The 5,934-nt window shown below is 35.9% G+C and overlaps 1 long non-coding RNA gene across 1 annotated transcript; it reads right to left on the reverse strand.

Annotated features, from left to right (window-relative positions):
• Positions 1–2,196: 2,196 nt before the first annotated feature.
• LOC114732652 (uncharacterized) lies at positions 2,197–2,746 on the reverse strand. Its single transcript, XR_003739010.1, has 2 exons — positions 2,666–2,746; positions 2,197–2,424 (listed from the first exon to the last, which is right to left on the reverse strand). It is a non-coding gene; the product is annotated as an uncharacterized LOC114732652 (long non-coding RNA).
• Positions 2,747–5,934: the final 3,188 nt, after the last annotated feature.

Genomic DNA, 5,934 nt, shown 5'->3' on the forward strand with positions numbered 1-5,934 from the left:
AAAATAAAGGCAATGAGGTTTAACGGCGACAGGTTAAACATTAGTGGTTAAGTGAATTTGACCCATAGAAAAATCTTCTCTTCCCGAAAGCCTAATCCAAAATCTAGACAAGCGGATCAAATATCCAGCGGTATATTGAGGTAAGAGAAGAATATATATATTTTGAGAATATTAGAAGGTAAAAAATAGAGAGAGGGGCTGTAACGAAAATCGAAAAAAGAAAGACGGGCGGAACGGCAGAACCAAACGCTTGGGTCAAAGTCATGGATGACTGTGCAGAAGAGAAAGACAAGCCTTTGGGTGCGTTATCTATTACGATTTATACAAGTGAGGGATCTCCTGTCGGCGCTCGTAGTTATGGACATGTTCCCCACGCGTTACTTGGGGACAAAATAGGCACGTGCGCAGTCACAATAAATTGCCGTTTCATTCATTTAAAAAAAAACAGTTGCCGCCTTATATTCTTGGGCTAGCGTGGTCTTGTAGAAGCAGCCAAGTGTGTTCCACTTTTGATCCGCCGGCAAGGTAATCGCGCTCCCGTGCCCTATTATCCTCTCTATAATTATGTAAATACGGTAAGTTTGCTTATTTTGCAGAGAGGGTCTCGAGCTTGTTTTAATTTGTGCTTAAGGTACTTCTTTTTTTTTTTTTGTATGAACGACATGAAGAGAATGGGAGAAAAGACAGGGTAATATAAAAAATTTCAAATAATTTTTAACTTTACTTTGCCACTTTTTTGAATCGAGTTTATTGAAAAAAAATTTCTCTTTTTCCTTTTATTTCTTTCGTACCAAACAGACCCTAAATGTGAGTTTAATTATTTTGGATACGCGTGGGTGGTGAGACAAAAAAACAATCATAAATAATAAATAATTTATTATTTCAATAATTAAATTTAACTCCAGCCATGTTAAAATTTCCTATTGTTATTTTGGTGCTGTGGAGTGAGGGATGCATTCCTGAATTACTTTTCCACCTTTACTGTCAAAAAGGCTTACATTTGAGAGGGTTCATGAGTCCGCTTGGGTGTCCCTCTCTCGTCAACTAGTGACTTGGTTCTCCTTTCTAAACAGAATTGGCCCGGATTGTTTGCCCACAGATCCCAAATCACTTTTAGTTATGTGCCCTTTGTTCTTACGAGAGATTACAATAAAAGTAACTTTTTCATAAATTTTAGAGAAGAAAAATTAATCAGTGGTCACTTGCACTTTTATCCGATTTTTAATAACATATTTTTAGAATCTTCCCTTTTTCTTTAATCCGTTACTGATGAGTTTAATTCCAAAATCATGTGAAAATCATTTAACTTACTATTTAGGGTCTTTAATATAAGAGTTAATTGAGTAATCTGAGTAGATTAAAAAAATTAGTTAAGTTAGTTATTTATAATAAATAAATATTGTTTTTTATAAAATATCCTTATTGATCAAATATATTGGTTAGAATTATTATTATTACAAGGATTATCTTAGAAAAAATAGATAAATATAAGAAACAAAATGAATCAAGATATTATATTTAGAATCAAAATATAAATCAAACGAGTTTTTATATTAAATAACAGAAGATAATATTTATTATATACATCTAACTTATTTTTATTTTATACCACGCAACTTTTCCTTTTGGCCGGGTACCGCACGCAACTTTATCATTTCACGACACAGCCTTAATTAACTAAAGCTTTTTCCCCCCTTGAAAATCCACCTCATTCAATGCTGTGAAAATCAATTCAACTCTAGTATTCCCATGACAAAGCAACAGACGAAATGCCAAAAAAGTAAAAAAGAAAAAGAGAGAAAGAAAAAAAGTAGGCACGAAATCGGAGAAAACAAACAAACTACCAGCTTAAAGTAAAACGAGAAAGCACAAACAAACAAACAAGAATTTATAATAATTAAAAATGCACTTTTGCAAGGATAACAAAGACTGCCAAAAAAAAAGGAAAGAAATAAAAGTTCCTGTGCCAATTGTAGAATTTTTATCATCCATGTTTTTTTTTTTTCACATTCCAAATCCTGCATCATTCCTTCCCTTGAGAACAACCTGTTCAGGAATTACTTTTATTTAAACCTGCCGGAAGAATGGGAATTTAGCTTTTATTCTTGAACGGACAGAATGTGACGGCGAAGAAAAATCCGGGTTTGGCATAAAAAGCCCAACGAATGGACATACATTCCAACTTTATTCACAGAGTACAGCAAAACAAGGCTATAAAGTTGTTTTAGATTAAAAAAAAATGCAATACAGGGAAAATAAGATACAAAATAATATTTGCAATCTTGTAATAATTTCTCATCCTCAGGAAGCCCTCGTCGAAAGGGCGGAGCTAAAGGGTCTGTTTGATTGGGGCATGTCAGTGTCTGTACAAGTTTCCTTTACCCAAGCCAGAATCACCCGCGGTCTGACCATCGAACTTTACTTCTATACTCTTAAAGAAAAACCTTTTGAATAATTACAAATTTATTTTTAAAAAAAACAAATAAATAACTGATCTGCCTGAGAACTAGAGTAGCCCCCCAAAAGACAGGCCCTTTTCCGGTTGGAGGCGTCGAATAAACGGCGCTCGATAACACCGCAGACGGCGTTCCGGTTTACCCAAAAGAAATTAAAAATTACGAAACATTAAGGATAATGACCACTAACGAGGAAAGCAGCTCTTTACCAAGGGTACCACCACGGAATCGGACCTCATCGGAGGTCAAGCTCCGCCTTCTTTCGAGATCAGTCATCCGAAGTGTTGTGCACACTCGGAACCGGGCGTTGAAGAAGCGGAGGTCACTGGATGAACACGCCGACAGCGCACCGAATTGGAGATGGTCTTGAAGACTCTGATCTTGATTTGCCCCCTTCTCGGCGGGAGAGTCTGTGGCAGTGCGCTGTAGCTACCAGGAGCCGGAGGCGTTGTAGATGAGGAGCTCGCCGGAGGGCGGTCTATGTGGTTATTCGGGCGAGCAGAGCCGCCGGAAGAACACGCCAACGCCACCACGGAATTGAAGATGGTCTTGAGAACCCTGATCTTGACTTGCCCCCTTCTCAGCGGGAGAGTTTGTGGAATTCTGGCCGTCGAATTTGCTTCTGGAATCTCCATTTGAGCTGGTTGGTGGACAAAGGGAAGGAACAGAGCAATTCCAGAGAATCCAAGTTGAGAAAGAAAGATGCAGATTGAGAGTGTTGTGATTGGAGTGAAGCGTAAAAGGAGAGTGATAGTGACCTTTATAAGCGAGAAGAAGAAGAGGACTGTAGCTGGCGTGCGTCGCAAGGATCGGTTTTTCATTTGAAGGAGAGTGATTTCAAGCAGAAGTTAAAAAGGAAAAAAAAACAGAGAGGAGAGAGAGACGTGAAAAATGGAAGAACATATATAACGAATCGGTTAAAAAACATTGAACCAATGTCAAGGCCGTATAATGTTGGAGGCTTTTATTATGCTTTTGTTTCTTTTCTTACCCCAACTTCAGTTATTACTCTCTGCTTGGCGGCAAAAAGAAAATTACTTTCTCCTTAACTAAATTAACTGATTCTCGGGAGCACAGCCCCCAGATAGAAAATTCGTGGTAACTTCCAGATGACGGCACCGTTTTTTCCCTTGAACTTTAATAGTAAATTAATAGAAATTTATCAAATGAATAATGTCATCATTAACAATTATACCTTTCTCGGTTGTCGTTTAGTACTTGGTCTGCTGCTAATTGTTGTAGCTCTGTTCTAATGAAGTACAAAAATAGCACGCAATCGCAGGAAAAGACGGTGCAGGGAGACTTAGGGGACCACGTGGCCCCAAAGAAAATATGAATCAAGTCAACTATTATCTATTATCCTAATTATAAGATTTTATTTACAAACTAAAAATAAATCTTATGATCATGATAAGGATCGAGTAGTACGGTGGAAAGCTAAAGTGTGCGGTGTAATTGATGTCCATTTGAATCTGAGGGAATAAGAATTTTAAATATTTTTCCTGTCTTTTTTAAGGAATTCCAGAAGCTTGATTGCGTATTATCAAAGATCAGTGGTAACTTGGTTCTTTCAAAATTAAGCGTTCTTAATTAACTAGTTCTTGGATGCCTGGGGCTTTTGTACAGAGGAAAAGAGCATAATATCATGCTGGGGGAGGATTAGCAAATCAATCGGGCAAATCTATGCGAAGAGGTTCCGGTAGGTATCAGGAATTTTCCTTTTATGAAGCTTATAGTTAATTATTCCCTATAACAAGGCTAGTCAACTGAAAGATGAGCAAATTAAATATTCTTAATGCCAACACCTGAAATCAATCGCCAAAACAAGGCTAGTCAATTGAATCTAACTAAATTCAAGTCATTACATTAATAAACAAAGTCCCTGATGAGGTGCCCATTAAGACTTCAATACATGTCTGCGGCAGAACGACTTGTGAGCCCATTAATATAAAGTTATAAACTTGCTCATATACTGCTCACATAATTTAAATGCCGACTTCTATACATGAATTTCTAGTGTGGTTTTCCTAGAAAATTTCTTGTGTTGTGATGGCGCAGAGATGAAGTCGAGTTGACGCCCTGGAAGCTTCCAGGAAAGCGAGCAAGTCATCATCTGATACGCGTTAAACAACAATAAAACATAAGACGACGGCCAATTGGTCATGCTCCAGTTAAGTCAGCGCCACGCATATATATTCGATGCTAATTTCTTCCTAGATTCTAGAAGCTTATCAGTTTGGGGCTGTCCATTTAAATTTATCATTTGTAGAAAGAAAGTTTATTTATCGTTCGTCGTCATATTTTTCAATTTTACTTTTATTCAGTTTTTGTTTGAATGAGAAAAATGATATATAGAGAGATGAGAGTGTTTTGCGTAGAGAGAAGAATAAAAATTTAATAAGATCAAATTTAAAGAATTATAATACTGATTTAGTGCATTTCTTAATATGTAAGAATGAATTAAAAATGACTTATAATAAGAAGCATATTAATTCATAAGCTGATACCATAAAGGCGATTACAAAATCCTGATTGTTAAACGAGGTCTGGTACTGTGTGAAATCACAGCCACCAAAGACGTTAGTGATGATGCAAGGATATGCATCACGTGTGATAAAGTCCAATTGAAAAATGGGACTTATAAGTTTAGAAGTTACCTACCTAAATTATTAATACTCCTCCGGTCCTAATTATAAGACCCAATTGACTTATTTGAGGAAATTAAGGAAGTAAGTTAAGTTGGTTATTTATAATAAATAAGTGTTGTCATTCCTAAAATATCCTTGCTAATTAAGTACTCCTCCGGTCCTTATTATAAGACCCAATTTGACTTTTTATTTGGTCCTAATTATAAGACCCAATCCATTTTGTCTCTTATATTTATGCATTTTTTTCCAAGATAATCCTTCTAATAATGATAGTTTTAGCCAATATACTTAATTAGTAAGGATATTTTAGGAATGACAACACTTATTTATTATAAATAATCAACTTAACTTACTTCCTTAATCTCCTCAAATAAGTCAATTGGGTCTTATAATTAGGACCGGAGGAGTATATTGACTAAAACTATCATTATTAGAAGGATTATCTTGAAAAAAAATGCATAAATATAAGAGACAAAATGGATTGGGTCTTATAATTAGGACCAAATAAAAAGTCAAATTGGGTCTTATAATAAGGACCGGAGGAGTACTTTGTAAAGGTATATACCTCTGATCAAATTTATGCCAATAACAGAGTCTTGCCGCACACTTGTGCCGACGAAGAATACTGGAGCTTTCTCCATACACTTTTATAATCCAAGCTTTAATTTCCCAGCTACAGCTTAGTTATAAAAATCTCAACCGCTCGAATATAAAATGGCCAGAGAAATTAATTGACCGAAATAAAATCACAGGTCTTCTCCGCATAAAATGGGTCATAATATTTTTTTTGCTTCGGGGAATGATTTATCTCTTCATTTGACTTGAATTAT

This window comes from Neltuma alba, unplaced genomic scaffold (genome assembly GCF_004799145.2).
Source record: "Neltuma alba isolate B1F8T4 unplaced genomic scaffold, ASM479914v2 tig00012922_pilon, whole genome shotgun sequence".
In the NCBI taxonomy this organism is placed as follows: domain Eukaryota; kingdom Viridiplantae; phylum Streptophyta; class Magnoliopsida; order Fabales; family Fabaceae; genus Neltuma; species Neltuma alba.